Here is a 23,324-nt window from a genome sequence, read left to right on the forward strand (position 1 = left end):
AAGCACTGCTAATCCAGATTTGGTATTCCTTAAAAGTCGGTACCAGGGTCAGAGAGACCCTATCTAGTTTTTGTTTGTAACCGGGTTAAAAAAAAGATGGATTACGTGATCCTAGGTAGACTATAAATGGATTACAACATTTTTTTTTTTAAGATTTATTTTTGTGCTTTCATTGGAGAGAAGCCAGTGGCCGGATCCGAACCCGAGGACCACAGCCTCCATACATGGGGCGCGCGCACCAACCACTGCGCCACCAGCGCTCCAAAATCAGGATCATTTTTAGCGGGATTAATGCTTTTAAAGATTTATTTTTGGGGGCTTTTTGTGCCTTTATTTGAGCGATAGGACAGTGGAAAGGGTCAGAAATGGGGGAGAGAGAGAGAGTGGGGAACGACTTGCAGGAAAGGAGCCACAGGCTGGATTCGAACCTGGGCCGCCCGCTTGGAGGACTATAGCCTCCATACATGGGACGTGCGCACTAACCACAGCGCCACCAGTGCCCCAGTGGGATTATTGCTTTTGACAAGATGGCGCATGTGTCCCAGATTTAATCTCATTCTAGATTGTGTTCAAACGTGCAGTTCTTTTTTTACTTTGCATAAGTGCGTAAACACTGTTTAGCGCTGTCGCCTCACAGCGAGGAGGAGGGTTCCTGGTTCGAATCCCCGTTAGACAATGCCTCTCTGTGTGGAGTTTGTATGTTCTCCCTGTGCGTGCGTGGGTTCTCTCCAGGTACTCCGGCTTCCTCCAACAGTCCAAAGACATGCTCATTGGGTTAATTGGTGACTCTAAATTCTTTGTAGGTGTGAATGTGAGTGTGGCTGGTTGTGTGTCTCTATATGTCCGCCCTGTGATTGGCTGGTGAACAGTCCAGGTTGTACCCCACCTCTCGCCCAATGGCAGCTGGGATCAGCTCCAGCCCCCCGCAAGACCCCAAATGGAAAAAAAAAGCAGTATAGATAAAGGATGGATAGAAGTGTTGTATTTTAAATCAAGGTAATTCTCTAAAACAAACAAGCTATCTTACCACTTGTAACACTCAATCATCTCTTGGCTTGTCTTGAATCAATTTCTTGAACATTTATAAATCTATATAGCACATTTGAATAAACCCTAATTTATGACTGTGTCTAATGAATATATGAAAAGTGATCCATTGTTAAAGCTACTTTAATGGTAGTGTATAGTTGGAAATTATATCATATTGTGAAAATTATGGGCTGCTATGATTGAATCCCTCCTGTGTTGTCAATGTGTAGCCTGAGTTTATACACTGACTGACATGTGTGTACAGTGTGTCTGTGTGTGCTCTCATATTGCTGTGGCAAGCAGGTGGTGTTTTTCTCTCACTCCAGGAGGCTCCTCAAACAAAGAGCTTTTAGCGTCAACTTATCAATCTCTGCTGTGACACCGCTAACAGCTGGGTGGAGGGCAGGTTGGGAGGTGGGGAAGGTGCCAAAAAAAAACAAAAAAAAAAACGCACATGTATACACGTTTATATGCACACGATGTAAGTGTTGCCTGGAGAGCGCTGTGGGAGGGGAGTGAAGCTGTTTATGTGAATGAGTTCAGCGTAAGGGGACAAAGGTAAAAGCAGAGGCAGCCAAATCTGCTGGGGGAGAAAATAAAAAACAATGATGAGGTGGATGGAAGAGGTGGACACATAGTGGGTGGAGGGATGTTGCATTTACACTGAGGCTTAGAACTAAATTTATGGTTTGTTTTAATGTCATCTGGTAATGGATGGGTTTTCAGCACCATCAGAACTCTATATCTTAGACAGGGAATTTGAAAGCTAAGTCTCTTTCCTCCTTATTCAGCTCCGGCCCTACACAGTTTCTTCTGTCTGCAGTTATTTACAAGCTGAAATAACGCAGAAATTGCGATTTAGGTACTTTATCAATATAATACTGCTATGTACGTGGTGATGCTATTAAATCTCTATGTAAAGAAATTGAGGAAAAATGACGAGTGCAATACCTGAACTATAACTATCATTATCAGCTTGTGCTTTACCGACCAATGAAGATTATCAGTTATGGAGTTATTGTAGGGATAACTACTCTCCTATCTCATGTTTTATAAATCAAAGGCATAAAATCCAAGCTAGTGCTTTTATTGATTGATTAAGAAAAAATTGACTTTTTTTCCATGCAATGTGTGCTTGACACTTGTACACTAAAACAAGTCTTAGTATAACTTTAATCACTGAGTGTTCAAAGGGCCTGTGAGTAATGGTTAATGGAAAATGGAGCTTGTATAGTGCTTTTCTACTCTTCTGACTACTCAAAGTGCTTTTACACCGCAGGTCACACCTACACATTCACACACTGATGGTAGAGGCTGCTTTGCAAAGTATCCATTAGTATTAGCTGATCCAATTCATACCCATTTATATGTTGCAGCAGAAGACAATTGGTGTATTGTCTAAGAACACAATGGACATGGGGCTGCAGGAGCAGGGGATCGAACCATAAGTAGAGAGACGACTGACTCTACCACTAAGACGCAGCAGCCCCTGTGCGGCTGATGAGAGGGGCTTCGTCTCATTTCCCTATGGAGTAGTGCTCTCTGACTCTAAAATACTGATGATAATGAAGAAGAAAGTCGGCTGGCCACACCCTCTCTAAAAGAGATACTTCAGATGAAACTCGCTGTAAAGCTGCAGACAAGCCTTTGTGCCTGTTGCAAAACATTCCAGGTTTAAATGGGAGGGATAAATGGTCCCTTCAAAACATCAATGTTTCCTCTTCTTCTAACAATTTAACAACAAGAAGGAACTAAAACAGAGGCCTTTGTTGTTTTACTCTACCAGCTCACTAGCAAAAGGGGAGGAAGAAAAACTATCGGAACCACCAATGAGCATCATGGGGTAGTTTAAGTCCATCAATGATGAGTGAGGTACCGTTGTAAATCCCTCCAGTGACAGGTGAGGCAGAGATGCAGTCCCACCCAGTGAATGATGGGCTGAGGTGCAGTCAAATCCATCTACATCAAAGCTCTAGGCCTCGTCTTCCTCTTTCCTCTTCTCTGTAAAGAGGCTCAGGAGTCACAGCTATCACTCTCTTCTTCACCCCCCCTCTGATTTGCCCTTTCATTATCTCCACGATGAGAAGGGAGAGAATTGGGTGTGGGAAAAAAAAAAAAGGAGAAGAGGAGAGTGGAGAGGTCTGAAGAGGTTTTCAAATCCAGTGAAGCCTGTCATATTACAAAAACATGTCGCTTTAAACTAAATGTGAAATATCAGTAATTGAAGCCATAAATCCACTGTTGTGTTTCCTCTCACCTCCTCCCCTTTCCTCCCTCTCTCTCTCTCTACCCGCCCCTCCCTTTGCTCTCTTTATTTTTTGTAACGGTGCTTTTGATGAGCGGTAAATTGGAAATTATTTTGTGTTGTAATGCCGCCCTGAAACGTCTTCCCATTACCATGCGTCAGTCAGCGCTGACAGGGAAATTACTCAACTGTCAATCTGGCTATCAGAAGAGGTGGGTGGGGGATGATGGTGGAGGTGGGTGGTGGAAAAGGGGGGGGGGGGGGGTAGGTGTTACAAGGAGTTAGAGATTGATCAATAGAAGAGGAGAAGAGGGGGGAAGAAGAAGACAGAGGCAGGGTGGGGAGGAGGTTTGGTCCATCATAATACTTCTGTTGTGATTGAATAAATCAAAGCTGCTGTGGAATTTAGCTGTCACCATTACCCTCCTCCTGAGTGTTCTTATTGCCCTGTGTGTGTGTGTGTGTGTGTGTGTGTGTGTGTGTGTGTGGCATGGGCACCATTACTGGTACAGGCATAATCTTGCGAGGGCAGCAGCAAATTAACCATAATTGCAGATAAGGGACGAGAAGAAGGAGAATGTATAGAATCACATAAATGGAATAATTCCTTTGTACGGCGATCATTTGCAGTCTGACCAAAGATCCCTGAAACCTAGCTTAGATTCTCTCCCGCTGCGTCCCGGGAAAATGTGATAGTGAGAGTGTGTGTGTGTGTGTGTGTGTGTGTGTGTCCCAGAGGGCACAGCTGTGTTTTTGTTAGATTGTGTGACTACATATCCAGTGATATAGCTGGGAAATAACAAGCTGGATAAAACATTACCTCCAGATGGTGATCATTAAAAAGCAAATATCCAACAACATAACCCCAAAACGAGTAATTTTTCTCTTTTGGTTCTTTTTATTATAGACCGTATTTGACACACGTTAGTCACTAAAGACTATCTGGTAGTTTAATAGAGATTAATGATAGATGAATGACTGTTTTCATTTAAAAGAGAAAAAGCTGAGGCCTCACCTGCATGTTATACACCATGTTCTGCTATTATAACTGCTGCAGTGTGTGCATTGTTGTGATGTGTGTCTGTAATGACTGGTGTGTGGAGAGGTTCTGCAGAGTGTAGGGAGAGAGAGGGAGAGAGATAGAGGCTGAGTGAGAACTCCTTTATTGCTCAATGCTAAATTAATTGCACCAATTATTCACGGAGAGAGTTGTCTAGTGGCGGCCTTCGGGGGGCGAGGCCCTGACCGCTCTCCCTCATTTTTAATTGGCTGTCCTGTTGAATAATTGATTGGAGCAAATGTGAAATGGATGGGAAGGTCCAAGTGTCTTTCATCACAACGGGCTGGCCGCTCTGACAGCCGGCCACAAACAAACTCTGCTGCTGTACGCAATAAACAAACGGGCATGCAAGTTGAATTCAGCCCGGCCACTGCAGAGGGGTTAGAATAGCAGTTAGGACTTGTGTTCAGGACGCTGAACCCTGAAAGACCAACAGGACCCACACACAGCAGTAAGACGGACACGAGCAGGGCAGACATCAGGAAGGGAGGGTGCACAGGGGGGAACACTATGTGAGTATCATGTGAATGTTAAGGCAAGGTACACTGTGCTGAAGTAAGAATCAGTGGCTGAAGAGACGACTATATTTAATAATAGTGACTTAAAATTATGCTGAAAATAGAATTTCAAATCTATTTGTTAGTACTACCTTGATTGAGTTACAAAAAATGTTCATGGGGATTATAGTCCTGACACAGACGAGCAACAAAGATTGAACGTGTGTCATCTTGAATTTTAAGACCCATTGTATATCTTTACCTGAACTGATTCCAACATTGTCTGATACGTTTGACCAAAAGTGTTTGTGTAGCCCAATAAGAGTCCAAAATAATGCAAACCAATAATATATATGTGCCCATCATTTTATGCACTGATCCTCTCTCTCACACACACACACACACACACACACACACACACACACACACACACACACACACACACACACACACACACACACACACACACACACACACACACACACACACACACACACACACACACACACACACACACACACACACACACACACACACACACACAGAGAGAGTAATCAAAGGCTATTAACTCCCGGTGCTTTCGCAACAAAACCGATGCAAGATTCATGAGTCCCTGCCCGTGACTGTTGTCTTTGCCACAGGCTAGTAAAGAAACAATTAGTGCAGAGCTGGCCTCACTGTCCGCCACAATCAATAGTCCCTGATGGTCTTCTAAGCCTATTGACCGAGGCCCGTTCCTCATCCTGACCCCCTCATCTGTAGCTGCCGACAGCAGCGTTAGTCCACCTATCCGGACCCTATGAGAGGTTACCAGGTTAAACAAGGCCAGATCCATGCAAACAAGCATTTTTAACACTGTCTGCCTCAGTCTGCATTAGTATGCAGGGGGTTTAGTGGAGGGTTAACATGCTTGATATGTTACACGCTATTTAGCCAGAAAAACCCAACAACTTCAACTTCAAAGGGAGGGTGGCGTATAAGGATCAAAATAATACAATTATTCATGAGTTAAGAAAAGGAAGTCCACATATCTGGACCTTGTGAGAGGGTTACCAGGTGAAACAAGGTAGGATCCTTGTACTCAGGCATGTCTCAGTAGTGTCTGCCTCAGTCTTCATTTGTATGCAAAGGCTGTAGTGAAGGGTTAACATGCCTAATAGGTTACCAGCTTTACGTAGTGTGTGGACATAATACAAAAAAAAAAAAAATCAAAACATTAACAGTGAATGAAGAAAAGTATTTCTAGAAATCTTGACATACTTAACAACACTAAATGGATGATTAGAATAGAATGGAATAAATGGTTATTGTTCACTAAAGGTGGATATTGACCTTAAGCTTTCCAGATACATAAAAAAGCATAAAAGACTTTCAGGCAGTCATTATGACAGACAATCAACAGTTCATATCATGTTTTAGATCTCATCTGTCATGTTGTAAGATTCAGGATGTTTATTGCACTTGGGATAAATGACTTCTTAAATACATTTGTTATTGCCTGATGGACTCTATAGCGCCTCCCTGAGCTCAGAGGTTCAAACTGGCAGAAGAGAGGATACTCCTCACTTTCTTCCTGGTCCCGTAAGTAAATTAAGTAAGTAATTGAGACGAGAGGTTTTTTGTGGTCTGCCCACTATTTTGTCTGCTGTTTACACGATCTTAGAGTTTATTCTCAGGTGACCGTACCAGGCAGGAAGATGGAAAGTTAGAACACACTCAACAATAGATTTGTACACCAGTTCTTAAATTTGCTTACTGACACCAAGGCCACTGAGTTTCCTCAGGAGATAAATTTGCTGTGAGCATTTCTTGAAAATATAGTCTGTATCTTCAGAGAAGCTAAGCTGGCAGTCCTAAACTGTGCCAGGGTATTTAAGTTTTCCTCAAGTTGGGCTTAAAGCCAACTTGTTGAAAATGGGGCTGACTAATGGTTTGTGTTGGAAATGACCACCAAATGGGGTTAAAACTAAATGCGTCCCTCCTGTTAAGGGTTGTAGAAGCCTGGAGGTTAGAAAGGGTCCCTGAAACACCCTGTTCAATGTTTCAACATTGAAAATGATGAAGAAACACTCCAAGCAGGGGTGTACTGTATGGTTCTTAACAGGTGTGCAGTTTCAGACAATTAAAAAAAACTTTAACTACAACTTAATCTGCTGCTACAGCTCCTTAAACAGAAGTGTTGTATAGACACCACATCACAGGTCTATGTTCACCTGTGTTCTGAAGGCGTTTATTTTGGCTAGTGCTTGTTAACACACACACACACACACACACACACACACACACACACACACACACACACACACACACACACACACACACACACACACACACACACACACACACACACACACACACACACACACACACACACACACACACACACACACACACACACACACCATCTTGTACTAATCATCTCCCTTAACAGCAGCCTCCATGGCACAGAAACAATCTGCTGCGTTACAGCCATTGTTTGACTTTGTGCTCGTGTCCCGACTACATCCTCCTCCTTCCACACATGTAGGAACATCTGGACCGGTCCTACTTACTGTCCCTGGGCTGCTGTGATGATCTTCTCCTCATACTGCCTGCTAAGGAGGAGATGGAGGAGGAAGGTGACAAAAAGATGGAATTGAGGAAAGAGGTTGAGGCAGAGGGGGTGCAGCAGCTGTAAGGATGAAGGGCTGGGCAGTGGTGAACAGGTGTCACTCCCACTGACAGGCTGCCACATGAGCCCCCCACCCTGACCCCCTCAGCCCCACCTGCACACCCACACAAGGTAGCGAAAGGGTAGGGATGGTAAAGAAGAGCAGGCATCCTTCACCCAGTCGATGCCCCTACGCCTACCTTCCTCCTCTTCCTCAGATGGTACATGAGGCTCAGCTCAATCTGTGTGCTGGGCCCACAGATTGACACAGAAACATGCACACATGTGCTCATTAGCTCACACAGGATCTCTACATATTTATAAGTGTGCGATCCAGAGAATGCACAAGGATAAGCTTGTGAATATATGCAGGCTAACACACAAGCACCTCTGCTTTGCTAACCTTAATCTGTAAAACTAACATGGGACAAAAACGTCTGATTGTTTTTGTAACATTGATTTAATGTCATCAAATCATCAGAACATTTATTTTTAGGCACACTAGTTGTAGTCTTTATCTTCTGTATGGGTAAACAAATCAAATTTAGTAGGATAATTTCACCAGGGTACCAAATGAAAGTGCTTGCTGTGATTGCAGCATGAAGGTGATAAGTCATCTGAAGTTTGGCTGTGCAACTTTTTGCAACATTGCTATCCCTCATGGCGAATCATTTCCCTATCGTGCATGGCTAATGTAAACTCTGTTTTTTTCCTCGTTCATTTTAATGATAACAAACAGAGACAAGGTTCTGGGGTTACCTCATGAAACCGTGTATCAGTTCTTTTACTTTGTTTTGGTGCCTTTGACACTTCAATTTAGGAGCTGTGATCAATAAAGTTTATCTTATCGAAGGTGCTGTGTATTAATTTTTTGACAACTGATTAATGGTTTAATGGACTTACTGTGCTGGCTCTCAGAACAGGAGCACCGATGACATAATCTTTGATCAAAGTTGAAAAATTATGGTTAAAAAAAAGAAGTTTGCTATGAAAATAGACTCAAACATATCTTGCCGTTATGATAAGCAAGAAATGATGACCTACCCAACATGCTATTAAGTTTATGGTTATTAAGCAGAAATGTCAGAGATACTAAGGCAGGAATATATTCAGAAATACGACATGTAACGTCTTCATAAGGAATCAAAAGAACTGTCTTCTGACAGAGTCACAAAATAAATCAATCCATCAATCAATTAACCAACTAACCAAGCAAGCAACAAATCTATGGTCCCATCTCCTGTATTCCCATCCTTTACTCGTCCATCCATCCATCTGTGTCTAATCATCACTGCCCTCACAGCATGCACCATCCCTGACACTTCATGCCAGTGGCGTTACAGGAAAGTCCGTGGAGTGGGGGGTGGATGGGAAGGTGTGCAGGTGTGCGTATAAAAGACCCCCCCCCCCCCACACACCAACCTTTCTGCCCTCCTCCCTACTCCTCTCCCCTCCCTCCGTTGCAGTGGCGAGGAGGGCAGTAATTACTCTGGTGTCAGCGCTGCTGGATGCGACTCCTCCCCCGGCAAGGGGCGGCGGGCATCCATAACCCATCGTCCTGCCACGGGGTAAACGCCGGGCCATCCATCACGCACCCACTTGACAAATACCTTCCATAATAGAAGTTTATTTTTATGGGAGGCTGAATCAAGGACTTTCCCATGCATACAAAAACGTGTCAGAATTATTTATGGCTTGTGCTGAGACGCACAATATGTCATATCAAAGTCCCATCCCGCTTGCCTGGCGCTGCTGCAAGCTGCCGGCGCTCGGCCTGTCGATATCTCCGCTCGCTATCAATAATGTGGAACACCGCCGCGATAAGCCTCAGGATTCTGAGGTCATACTTGACACACACAAACGCACACACGGGCATCACATGCACAGACAGGGACATGCGAAACACTCACACATGTTGACATACATGCATGGGTTTTCAAATGCATGTCAAAAGGGTTTGTGCACTTGCACACTCACAGGAATCTCACACACACACACACACACACACACACACACACACACACACACACACACACACACACACACACACACACACACACACACACACACACACACACACACACACACACACACACACACACACACACACACGCAGGCAAACACAGAGGGAAATATAAGACCTACACTTTAGGACAAATTTATACATGAGCCCATGTTCCCACATGTAATGCAAAACAAACATGGTTTTCTCTCACATGTAAAAACACTTTTAAAAAATGTGCATGAATCAAAAGAGTATTTCTTTAAACAGTGTATTTCTTATAGCCCGGTCCCTCCCTAAAGAATAAAACAATTACCCAAACTAAGATGTTCACAAGGCTGAACTTGACCCGCTTTGTGGTGAGCAGCACCGCAGCCTGCCGTACGTCAGTCAAAATCAGCGCCAAGGTCAGACGCAAACAAAACAGTTGGGAGACAAGGGAGCGAGGCTGATGTCTCCACTATGTCTTTGTGTGTAAAGCGTGTCTGTATGTCCATGTGCTTTAGAATAATCTCCGACAGTGCGGGAAAAAAAGAGAGAGAAAACATAACAACTTAGAGGAAATCCCTCCACTATAGCCTGCAAATCTGAGAGCTGTCAGTCAACATGAGTGGCAACCCCTTTTTGCCCTAAGAAACGGCAATAAATTGGGTTCCCTGATAAGAACCCCTGCATCACCAGCACAACGTCGGGCCGCAAAAAAAAGGGAAAAAAGGACAGAGAAAAAATGAGCTGCTTTTCCGTAGGCCACTTGAGTGCTGTCAATCAACATGAGTGACAGGCTCACATGTCGCCAGTGGAGAGAGCAATGGAGGGAAAAATAGATTAATGTACAGAAGAAGCAGCGGTGGGAGAGTGAGGGAGGGGAGAGAGAGAGAGAGCATTAAGCCTGGCTGCGAGAAAATGAATAAATATGATAAATATGATAATTGAAATGATGAGATTTTGGTACTTGGTATTGGATTCTGCTGTGTGCCCAAAGGGATTAGTCCTTCATTCACTGTCATTTTCTACTTTTCTGTCCCCTATACACACACACACACACACACACACACACACACACACACACACACACACACACACACACACACACACACACACACACACACACACACACACACACACACACACACACACACACACACACACACACACACACACACACACACACACACACACACACACACACACACATATATATAAATCCTGAGCACCAACCCATGTAACACAAAATGCAAACATTGAATATAAAACCTCTACCGGTACTTCTACCAGGTGGGTTTTTGTATGTGTAAAACTCTGAGGCAGCAGGAGGTGATAGACCTTAAAGTAAACCCCCCGACAAAGTGGGAAAAAATAGGAAAAAACAGCGTCGGTAGCAGCGGGAGAACTTTGTCCTGTGAAGACAGAAGATGTATGGCTCAGGGGAGATAGTAGCAACAGTAAATGATTACCTTTTTACAAACTGGGCCTTTGTAATAAAATGCGTAGGGGGGAGTATTATCAATTCAGCCGCCCGCTGAAGATAGCATTTCTGAAGCCACGGCTGGAGCTGATCACTATCTAGAGAGGAGCCTGATTCTGTATTCCTCACTGCAAGTCCGGGAGGGAGAGAAGGTCTGAGACCCGCTCGTGTATGTGTGTGTGTGCATGTGAGAGGAATAAGTGTGTGTGTGCATGTGTGTGTCGCTGAGAGAGACATCCGTTAAGGCCTCTTATGCCCACGGGCCCAGCCGTGACAGAACCAAGATCTATTTTCTTACACCCACAAACAGGAAGACATGCAAGAGTGTGTGTGTGTGTGTGTGTGTGTGTGTGTGTGTGTGTGTGTGTGTGTGTGTGTGTGTGTGTGTGTGTGTGTGTGTGTGTGTGTGTGTGTGTTTGTTTGTAGAAACACATCAATACACATGAAATCTTTTATACGTGCAAACATACACACTAAATCCTTGGGGCAAAAAACTATAAAATTGGAGATGGAAGTTTCTGTGTGAATCCGTGTGTGTGTCTTCACTCAGTATATTTGTGTGTTTGTGCGGAGCGGAGATTCTCTGTAAGATGTCTGCTGATTCTGGAGAAAGACACTGACAGCTGACATGCACACACACACACACTCAAACGACACACTTGTCTGAGAGCAGTCAAACAGAAGTAGAAGAGACAACAGATAGAGAGACAGATCTGATGGCAGATTCAGCTGCTGGCCCAGAGTCACATCACTCACTCTCAACACACACAAACACATCACCCCAAAACCTTACAAAGACATCATGACACACAAACACAGGCAGACAGCAGGCTGGTTTAGTCAGAGAGTAAAGTGTGTGTGTGTGGGGGACAACATGGGCAGATTAGTATAAAGACATCAGTGTAGCCCAGGGCACTACTACATAATGCTATTGAATCATGGGATATTAATATGAAAAAGTTTGACCAATAATGTGACAAACCACATCTGTCCCACATGTGTGTGCATGTCTCAGGTCTATTAAACACATCACACATAACTATCACTCTATGCCTACGGGTATCAAGGGTCACTGATTTAAAACGTTGAACAGTTTAAGACACGCCTCATGAATTCATTAATTCAGTGAAGTGCACTATACATATATATATATATATTTTTTTTTTCATATTTAGTAGAAGTTGCAATTTATGTGATAAAACCTGGATGATGTCACCAGAATTATCTTTAAAAAAAAAAAAAATGACAGCCTGCTTCAGTAACATTGGGCATAGACTATTTTAGTTTTCAATAATTATTTCAATTTCTTTACATTTCTGGCGTGCATATCCATTTGGACAGTGTCTCTGCAGGTCCCAAAGGACTTTGTAAGTATTTTGGAGTATTTTATTCCTGGTATGCCCCTTTAAAGCTATACAGCCATTCTTTAAGAATAGATTAGATTGGAGGTGGGAACACATCACCATGACATTTGAACTTTGCCTAAATGTTATTATACTGACTCGCTCTAAAACAAATCCTGATGTTACATGATGTCACCTTGTTGGTCTAGCTAACTAGCTTTTTCTCCTGCCAGATTCAACTTGGACTTCACCATTGGTTTACTTTATTTGACTCACAGGACTGAGCTACAAAGTTTTGGTGCGCTTGCCACAGCTGCTTGTCGTGGTGGAAGATGATGATGACTGTTCTTCAGCTACAGACAGAGATGGCATCATTTTTCAAACTGAAGACAGTGGATGGTGCGTCCTTTTGGTTTTATTTGATTTTACATGCTGATGCGCTTGTTGGCCAGCAGATCAGTTTGATTCAAAACTTTTTTAGACAATGTATTTTTGTTCACCAGTGATTCAAATTTAAATTACGTGACTCGACTCAAGATATGAGTTGCAGGACCGACAAGCCCTGAAAGAGGGATCGATAGTGGGCTAGCACAAAGTCAACGGTTTTGAAAAATGTGGAACCAGGATGTTAAAGGAACCAGGTTTCGATCCAAATTCCATATTAGGTCATTTTTTGTGCAATATGGAACCATGATATCAATACTTAATGAAGGTTCAGATTTCTTAAATGTCATGTTTCTATAATTGTATTTAAAGGGATGTTAAAGACATTTTTGCCCCTGCTGCACTTCATTATTTTACTCCACCTTCATTTGACGGATTCTTTCGTCCTAGTCTAGTTACAACAACAAAGCAGGTGAACTTAGAAAGTGAAATGAAGTGACAGGTCCTGCAGCTAATCAGCCGACCTAAACACACCACGATAGGACGCAGCCGCTTCCCAAACTCTGATCTCTTATCTCTAATAAAGTCGACTGTTCGGATCCTCTTCTCGACAAATACACAGCACAGTGCTATGCTATGGAAACACAAAAGTTTTCTCCCACTCTCTCTATCCTCCTAATACTCTTTTTCCATTTTTTTTCCTTCTTCTCAGGTGTCAGAAGAGATTTCATGGCTCGTGCGTAAGTGTGAATTTGCCACACCCCTTTTGAGTGCTAATTTACCCTTTTAGGTTTAATCTCCCCGTGAGTGGCTTTCCTCGCCCTTTAATTAGGCTATGGGGAGTCGACACCAACACTAAACACACACACACTTAAGACTCCAAGACAAGCACACACGACTTTTTCTTTCTACCATACACACTCGGACGTATGTACGCACACACACACCCGGTACAAAATGTTGCAGACACACTCTGCGACTGGAGACATGCTTTGCTAAGACAGTCCTCATCAGCCCTCTGTGGGCCTCTTTCACACTCTGGCTCCCCTCAGCCGCACCAGTCACCAAGAAAAGGACAGGGGGAGAGGTGGGGAGAAGAAGAAGAAAAGAAGAAGAAGAAAAAAAAAGTGAGATATTCTGTATTTGTTAGAGGACAGAAAGAGGTGCTGCTGGTGAAAGCATTCATCTCTGAACTTTTTTTTTTTTTCATTTCAAATCTATTTGTCAAGTTAAAGCTGCATTAAGCCTCGCTAGATTTGGGCAGATCCCAAGTGGCAGCCGGAGATAGATGTTTGAATTTTTTTTCTTTTCTTTTTTTTAAGTTTTAAAAACTTCACTGCCTGTACAATTATACATTCTGACAATGTAACAGTTATAACAGTGTGCACTCATTGAACCCAAATAATGAGGTGAAAAAAAAAAAAAAGTCGTCGCTGCAACAGATCACACTTGGCTTTCCTTTATGATAATGAGATGCTTGGGTTCCACTCATCAGTTTCTTACTTAAGTTTGTGATATAGAAAAAAGGCAGGACAATTGTCACATCACACCTCTCTCCCCCTGAGGCTCAAAGCAGTCCATGAAGTGCTTTAAAATAAATAAGTGAAGATATTTGATTTTGTGCAGTTTATTTTGGCCCCTGTGGATGAAGAGATGTCAGGTGTTGTTGTAACAATCTACCCTTTGTCAATCACTTGTAAAGCACTTTGAGCTACAACTGAATTTGTCTGAAAGATGCTATATAAATAATCATGCTGCTGCTTCTAATGGTAATGTCCTCTTGCCCCTTTAATACCATATCTTTTGTTGTCTTGATTGCATAATGTGTCATTATGTGTATCTACCTCTGATGGTTTAGTTCGGGTGGCTTTGCGGGAGGGATATGTGGGTGGATGGGTGTGTATGTTGTGCGTGACTGTGTCTGTGTCATACTGTACTGTTGTGTTTTTTTTTGTGTTGGACCATGGATCCACTCTCGAAAACGAGATGGTTCATCTTAAGGGGCTGTCCATCAAATAAACAGAATTTCTCACAAATCAAAAGGTACTCTAAGAAAGCGTGGAAGATTAGTACACTAAAAGACTGTTCAGACTTTTGAGCAAAAACATCCTAAAAACTGAGATTTATCATCAGAGAGTGTAAACACAAGCACATATTTTTTCAGGTCACTTTACTAACATGTTGTCCTCCTCCATCTACAAGTGTGTATTCCTTAAAACACCACCTGTAACTGTGCTAACTGTGCTAACTAGCTACAACTCCTCTCCTCCACTTACTACTTACTGCTCTTCAAACAGACCACAGATTCAACCCAAACAAAACTGGCCACTAAAAGGGGAAATACAATAACAGCCCAAGCGATAGTGGCTTGTTATGTTGGAAATAAGAGGGCACTTAATTGGGGTCTGATAGTCTAATAGGCAGCCCCTTTGATTACCAACTCTGCACATTGGCTTAAATTAGCCCACTGATGAGCAGCCAGGGGATTCAATTATGCTGGGGGAGAAATAAGGGGCCCTAATAGGCCACTGTATCAGTGAACATGGGACTGGGCTGGGCCAAAGTGCTGCTAATTGGCTGTTTAGTTGGGAAGTTGAGCCAGTTGGTTAATTAGAGATTCTGAGACGTTTGTAGAGCCACCAAACACACACGACACGTGCGGAGGCTGGAGAGGAGAGGGAGGAAGAAAAGGGTCCTCGGCCCAGTTAAAGGGGCAGAGGTCGAGGAGGAGATCTCAGAAGTACCCTTTCGCCAATGAGGGCTTAGATCAGGACAAACATGTTGGTACTAGGAGTTGTGTTGACTCAGTAAAGGTCAAGAAGGGCATGCAGCACTGAGAGGGATCGGCGGTGTCTCCTTAACAATCTTTCCTTTCCTTTCCTATCTTTTTTTTTTTACTCAACCTCCTCATCAATAACCACTTCTTCTTTCTTCTTCCTTTCCGTCTTTTTTTTTTCTTCTTCCAGACAGCTTAGTTGTTAGCTGGAGCTGGATATGTACAGCGTGTCTGAATTGAAGGAGAAGGAGGATTGAATTATGGATGAGGTTTTATAGGAGCCGGCGGCTTGTCTGGTCCCATATTCACTGTCCCACACAGGAGGAGCAGCCCTGCCCGCGAGCATCCCCACCACACATCACTCTCAGGAGGTGCTTGTGTGTGTCACTGCTGTCTAAGTAGAGCAGGTTTTTACAACATCATACTACAGTGTTACAACAACTGTGATTGCAAATGTACAGCAAACGTTCTCCTCTTGATTTGAAAGACAGAAGTTAGCTGTATGCTAAGTAGTAGTTTTGATACCTTGCACTCTGTAAAGTATTTGAAGGATAAGTATATATATATATGGATAAGCTCCAGTCAAGAGTTTCAGCTGGTTATGAAACAGACTGAAACTGAGACTGGTGTTTCTAAATGAGCTAAAGAAGCAAACGAGTGGCACTGAGTGGATGTCAGAGGAGGGGGATTCACGGGGAGTGACAGGTACGACTTTTTAAAGATCAGGGTGATGTTTTTTTCATCAGAAAGAAACTACATATGCAAGTTCAGGAAAACATCAGGGAAAAGAAAAGAGGTCCTGCTTTGTCCAAAGGTCAACTATCTAAACCAGCTCGTTAATGTTTAAGTTTATGTTGTAACTGTTCTTGTGCAATTGAACACCCAATTTTCCATGTTCCCAGTGCAACAATAACGAATGTAGCATTATTCTTAAAAGTCACTACAGGCTGATTCATATTGCACCTATTTCACTTTGCAACACTTACAAATTGTGCCCTACATAAGCCATCTGTAACTTTTTTAAGAATAGTGCAACATAAGCAAGCGTCTAACATAACTGTGCCAGTGCAACACCACAGGAGGATTTATCGAATGTCATCAATCTGCTTAAAATTTTCTGAAAGTGACAGAACTTTTCCAGAGGCTCAGACTGTCTGTGCAGGGACACTTCAAGTCATTGTTTACAGAGGGATCATTTAAAGTGTACAAGGCTGCCGTAAAGGAGGGCCAAAACAATGAAGAGCTAACTTCAGAGGAGCCAGAAATATGCTGCCTGCTGCCTCTACCTCTGCACACTGACTGAACTGGACTTGTCAGGCAAGCCTCTGCTAGGCCACTAAACGGCTGAGAGAGGGGGGGGCCTCTCAGATTAGTGCCACGAGGAAGGGAAAATAATGGAAGATGAAACAAAAGGCTGTTTGTTGCGGCTGATGTGTGATAAATGCAGCCAGTTGGGGGAGTTTTCACGCTCATTGGAGCAGGTCATTATGCAGAATTTGCTGCTCGCTCGGCCCAGACCGGCCCTCTATTGGTTTACTGAGATGCATGCAAATGATGATGTGTGTTTTTCCCTAAACTGCTTAGCTGCTACACCCCCCCCCCCCCCCCCCCCCCCCGCAAGAAAAAAAAAGACTAACACGCACCCCTCCTTGAAATGTCTCATAGGACACACTGGCATTGAGCAGCAGCTTCTTAACTTTGATAACTCAACCTGGGCTTTGTGTGGAGTGTGTGGATGAAGAGTTAAACACAGAAAAACCTTTGGGTCCATAAGAGGGACAGTTAAAGGATGAAGGGAGCGATCCATTCAATTTCATCTCTATATTGATTAAATTATCTAGGATTCAATTTTAATTCAGACAAATTACAAGCCAATACATTTATTCATAGTCATCTTTTTTTCATATTAAAGGCATAATGTGCAACATTTAACACATACATACAGCAGCAATCCAGTATATCCTCTGTAAAAGTCTCTCTATGACTGTCTACAATGATTGAGAAGTGTGAGCCCGGCTGTCTGTGATGTTGTCTGAGCCGTGTTTACATGGACGGGACGGAGTTGTGTATAAAAGTTGTTTAATTGAGTGACTGGAGAAAAGAAGAATCACATACTGTACTCACTGCTTATTTTGATGTCATGTAAGTGTTTTTAGATCACGGTCTTTCCATGTAAATTTACATGTGATGTGAAGCTACGAGCTAACTAAAGAGCGCTACCATTAGCATGCTAACACAACAGTGCAGCGCGAGACGAGGACAATTTTGTCTGCTGCTTGTGCTTAGTGCTTGATTATGGTGCAATCCAATTTGAAAACTCTTTTGTGGAAACATGAAGGGAGAGGGGTTGGAGGTGTGTTGCTGTAGGAGAGCGGAGGATTCAGTGTGGCAGAGGTGTCGCCAAATAGCAGTTTGTTTTGGTTTAGTGCGGGTGTTATCAAAAGTGGATCAAAAAGTTGAACATTCTTCCTTTAAAGTAAAATACTGTATTTCACTTAAATGTCTGGAAGTTTGCAGCATTACAACTGTCAAATAAGCATGTTTTCTTTTTATACTTTGGTGAATTACATCACAACTACAATTGTGCATTTAGTATCATTTCTTACAGATCACAGGCCTTTAAATTGAATCAAAAACAACAAAAGAATAGTCTTTTGGCTGACTTAATGATACCACGACATCATTGTAAAAAGAGTGGATGTAACATTGTATTATGTTGAAACTTGTGATGCACAACCCTACAAAGTTGTACGCTCATAACATTTAATGTGACTTGTCATGGTGAGCCATTCGGTGCCTGATGAAGGTGAAAGGTGTTCCTCCATGAGGGAATTCTCCAATTAACACCCTAACACAGGCTCATCTTCAGGTTTCTACATGCAGGTGTTCAAAGGGTTGTTTTTGTGTGGTCAAGAAAAATAGATATGAAGACAGAAAAACACTTAAAAAAAACACTTAAACATGTACTCTGACTTGTTCATGTTCATGTTCAAGGATATATATATTTGATCTTAACAAACATTAACAGGTGGCATCAGAAAACTGCACTTCAAGTTTCTGTTACAAAGGGTTTCATTATTTAGCTTGATATTATGGTTTCCTCCTTTCTTTAATGGTAAATGTATATATTTTAGTTTCCCATTAAGCCCACAAATCCCTCGTTGTTGACTTTGTGAGCTACAGCTCAAACAGCCTGCCTCTATGCGTTGACAGCATCAGCACAATAAGCCACGCTGTTAATCTGACTTTACATCGCACTGAACAGAATGACTTTTTTCATTAATGCCTATCATGTGAAGGCAACATACGGACGGTGACACAAAGACGCAGGTTCATCACTAATGCTGACGACTTGATGTCCTATAGGTGTTTTTTTTTATTATTATTTTATTTTTTTTAACAACTGTGATGCATTGTTGTTTTTTTTCTCCACATATTGTCCCACATAGAAACGTGTCACATTTAACACATTGTTATTAGAAAACAGATGTTGATTTTTATCGCCCGGTGTCTGTGGCTTCTTTTTCGAGAAAAGTCGACACAGGTGTCATATGCGCCGGGATACCAGGACAACATTTGCATGACATACACACCTGTCCTCGGCGATGCAACACGTCACTGTAACACAATACGCAAAGTAAAACTCAGGAGAGTAATGTTTCATTACGTGATGAACAGAAGGTGGAGGGGAGGGGAGCTGGGGGAGGAACACAGATGCATAACTTAAAGTAAAAGCCATCCAAACCCAGATTTGTTTACAGATTTGTTTAATCAGGAAAAATATATGCAAACAAATGAATTTGCCTGTGGTTGTAACTGTGTATTAAGATCATCACTTACAAGGCCAGGTCTCCTCTAGCCCTCTACGGTTACCATCCATCATGCATTATTAAGGAAAATAGAATCTGCATAAAGCAGAAACAATGCCTGGAAGAAAGTTGATTTATTTATTTATTTGTTTGTTTTATCTTTCAGGCACTCTGCAGCAGATCCAAGCACTCAGTTGCTGTAAGCTAATTACAAAGCATTTGATCTCCATGCCCCCAAGATGTGCAATTATAACCTTGGTTTAAAATTAGGGAAATATTTTACAATTAAAAATAGCGGCATGAAGATGCACTGACGTAACTCGTGGTGACATCTCACCTTTTTTCTGTGTGGGTGTGTGTGTGTGTGTGTGTGTGTGTGCATGTGTGTGAGTGTAACGTGGTGTTTGGTACTGAAGAGGACATTAGGCTGATCTAACACAGCCATTGCCCTGCAACCACAGCTGACCTCGCTGGAGGGAGATAACAAAGAAGGAAGGGAATATACCATTTCCCAAAGCTTCTCCACTTGTAGCATACATGCAGCATTTTAACTAGAAAGAAACTTTTGGTGGGGGGGGGGGTAATTTAGCAAACTTGTAGCACTTAAAGGAACCTGTAGCTTTAGTGCTGCCGCATTGTTATCTATGCAGAGATCACACAGGCACTGCCACTTCTTCCCCCCGCCATATCTCTCTGCAGATCGCACAAGGAAGACAATTGTCATTACCATTTTATTAAAATGTGTCCTATCAGCAACATTTCCGCCCCCTCACATATCTAACCCCCTTTTTCCCTTCTTTTCTCCTTATAATTCTAATCATCATTCCCCTCCATCACTTGCTGGGTCTAATTCCCTCTCTTCCTTCGTTTGCAAAGGACCTCTGCTTTCATCCTTGAGAAGGGCTTTAATTCGAAGTGCGACGCTGAATAAAGAAGGGAAGACGAGGGGAGAGAGAGAGAGAGCGGAGAAAGAGAAAGGGAGAGTGATACGAAGGGAAGGAGCAGTAGCAGAGACGTTCGGGTGTCAATCAATCGGTGCGCGAGGGGGCTGCGAGGGCCCGTGACTAGGGTGCGTTTGATCTGTGTCTTTCAAAGGGGGAACAGCGGGAAGGGCCATCACAGATGATTTGGCTCTCGCTGCTGGCCCTGGTGCCACTCTGACAGAGAGCAATCACAAGCAGGTTAATTCAACATCTACCTTCTTAATCTTTTTTTCCCCTGTCTCTTTCTTTTGGTCTCGTTCTGTCTACTTAGATGAAGCACAGCTCTTTCCCGCTACCACCACCGCACACCTCCCCTTTTCCCCTCTCTTTTGAAAGAGAGAGAGAGAGAGATCACAAAGTGTACAGTCGATGCCTTCTCAAACCACCTTTTTGTCTGATTGCATCGGTCTTAATCGAGTGAAGAGGCTTGTTGATTGTCTGCATTCCAGCGGGGTTTATTAACATGTTGCTGCCATAAAGCAAAAGTCTTTGAACAAATTGTAATGCATCGATGAAAGCTAAGTGGCATGAGTAATTTCTCCTTGAAAAATCTGGTGCTGTGAAGACTTTTCACCATCAGCTGCATTTTTGGATCATTTCTTTAGCTGTCAGTCTCTGGGTTCATATCTGTGGTGTGGTGTGAGAAGAATATCAATACGAGCGTCAAGATGACATCTTGAAAACATGCTGCTTAACTTCACTGAAAGAAGGAGGATATATTTCCTCAGGATGACTGAAAGTTGACATGCAATCCAGACAATATCTGACCTTCGCTCATAAAACTGAAAAGTGATAGCCAAAATGTACTCGGCTTGCCAGAGCTGTGAGTATGTTGGGTCAATCGACAATCAAGTTTAAGATTACCACATAACCACAGCAGAGGCCTGAAAACAACCAAAGGGTAAACTAAGCAACAACTGAAACTTTGACACCAAAGGTCAGCCATGCTTAAGGACAAACAGAGGTGAGGGGTATTCTGATGTTAAAGGGTAAGAAGAAATGTAAAGGTGTGCTTTGCTAAAAGGTGAGAGGGTGAAGAGAATATGAAGGAGCAAGGTGTTTCTATGAGCAGGTGAAGGTAAAAAGGTTATGCAGGGAGGTTAGAGCGTGGTAGTGAAGGAGAACAAAGACAGAAGTGGGATGCTGGAATTTGGTTATATACCAAGGGATTCAAAGAAATAAAGTTTCCAGAGTCAGCAAAAAGACGCAACTCCAATCCATTAGTTTCAATAGAAAATAAAAGTGCAGCCACAATGCAGCCGTTTTCTAGGAAAGTCCCCTGCCTGGCCTCTTTCCTACGGAGCTCCCCTTCGACTCTACTGCTTTCATTTAAGGTCAAAGGGATAACAGGATAAAGGCTGTCCTCTCTGCTCCTGTGAAGGACAGACACTCTGCCGATTGGATTTGGTGGCCTTCAAGGACAAAGGAAGAACACTGAGATACAAAGGAACCAATAGAGGAGGAACAAGATTTCATCTGTCTCGATGGCCGTGAGTGATTGGCAGGGATGGCCGGGCCAGCAATCCGAGCGCTGGCTCTTTGTGGCTTGATGCCCTCTATCACCATTGAATAGCAAGACTTGATCCATCGACAAAAACACACTCAAGGGTCCTGGAGGATCTGACCTCGGTGGAATTATAGGGCCTGGGCCGGGGTGCAGGGGCAGCCAGGTGATTAAATTCAGAGGAATGGTTTCAAATGTTGATTTGTCGGTGTGTGTATACTGTATGTGTGAACAGATTATAAGGACAAGTAAGTAAACAGAAGGTGGTGAGGTCCAAATGCTTGAAACAGAGGGAAAAGAGTGGTGAAGATAACAATCTTTACTGATAAACTACGGGACGTCCACAAACTTTTGTAAACTTAAAAAGAAATGTAAAAACAATGGTTGAAACTGATATCGCGTTGGAAGCAGTTTTAGTATATGATATAGTCCAGAAGCGAGGGATTCTACTTTCCATAATGAAAATCAAGAGCATCTTTTAAATTTGCAGATGACGAGTCCAAGAGTGATGAACGTGACATCAAAGCTTTTGGGAAGGCGTTACAGACAGCACTTCATGAGCACAGCGAGACAGGCTGTAAACTTTGTAAAATCAACTGTTAAATGAACACAAACCATGAGGCCAGCAAAGAGGAGTGAAACAAACAAAGGGCAGCATGATGGCGGACAGTGTGAGGACAGCTTGACTCCAGTCTGTTGGCTGCTCTCTTCTCTGCTGTTGACTCTCAGTGAAGTTGACTTAAACCTTTACCATGCTCCTTTACCACCTGAGACGCAGACAAAGTGTGTGCTGGGACTTTTTAAAAGAATACTTAACTATGCCTGCATGTGAATCTAATAGGGTCGTCATGCTATCAGAACTTCTATCTTTGATACAACACTGGTAAAATTCAAACAATATCCATATCTGAATGGCCAAAAGGGAGCCCATGCACAGCCTGAACACGTTCTCAGGTGCATACGGTTGCAGGAACAAACCACAAAAATTAAATTAAAAGTCTGTGTTTTGCACTCAATAAAATAGAGTAAAGTTATATTCAGGGTGCCACAGACTTTTGATGTAATAGTCATAACTGTTTCCATACCACAGTAACAAAAATATAAGTCCTCTACACTAAATGTTGGGCCTTTCTTGTTTGTCATTGACAAAAAGTGCATGCAAAATCCTACACGCTGTCTTAATTGGACAAATACTTTGGCAAGATTGTCAACGACTTTGTGCATTTTAGACAGTGCTCTATCTCTTCCTCTAACAGATTCTTGCCTTTAACATATGACTGAAGATCTGCAGTTTTTTTTTTAGGTTCTGTACTACATACATACTACTTTGATACTATCCATCATAACATTATGGAAATTGTATTGTTTTAAACATGTATCAACAAGTATGTCGTTAAATCAGGCCCAGTACTGAAATAAGTTCTGAAATATTTCTGTCATAATATATGAGTTGCTGTGTTTGTTTACATCTTAATTAGATGTTTGAAATGTATCATGTGACCATGACATCACATGACATCCTATTTAAGTACCTGTCTCATCTTTATCAATTATGTCCTGACGAAGACTCAGTAGAG

The 23,324-nt window shown here is 42.6% G+C and overlaps 1 protein-coding gene across 1 annotated transcript in view; it reads right to left on the bottom strand.

Annotated features, from left to right (window-relative positions):
- Positions 1-23,324, bottom strand: part of znf407 (zinc finger protein 407) — a 158,296-nt gene that overhangs the window by 20,806 nt on the left and 114,166 nt on the right. The gene's annotated exons all lie outside the window — the stretch shown is intronic.

This window comes from Labrus bergylta, chromosome 8 (genome assembly GCF_963930695.1).
Source record: "Labrus bergylta chromosome 8, fLabBer1.1, whole genome shotgun sequence".
In the NCBI taxonomy this organism is placed as follows: Eukaryota; Metazoa; Chordata; class Actinopteri; order Labriformes; family Labridae; genus Labrus; species Labrus bergylta.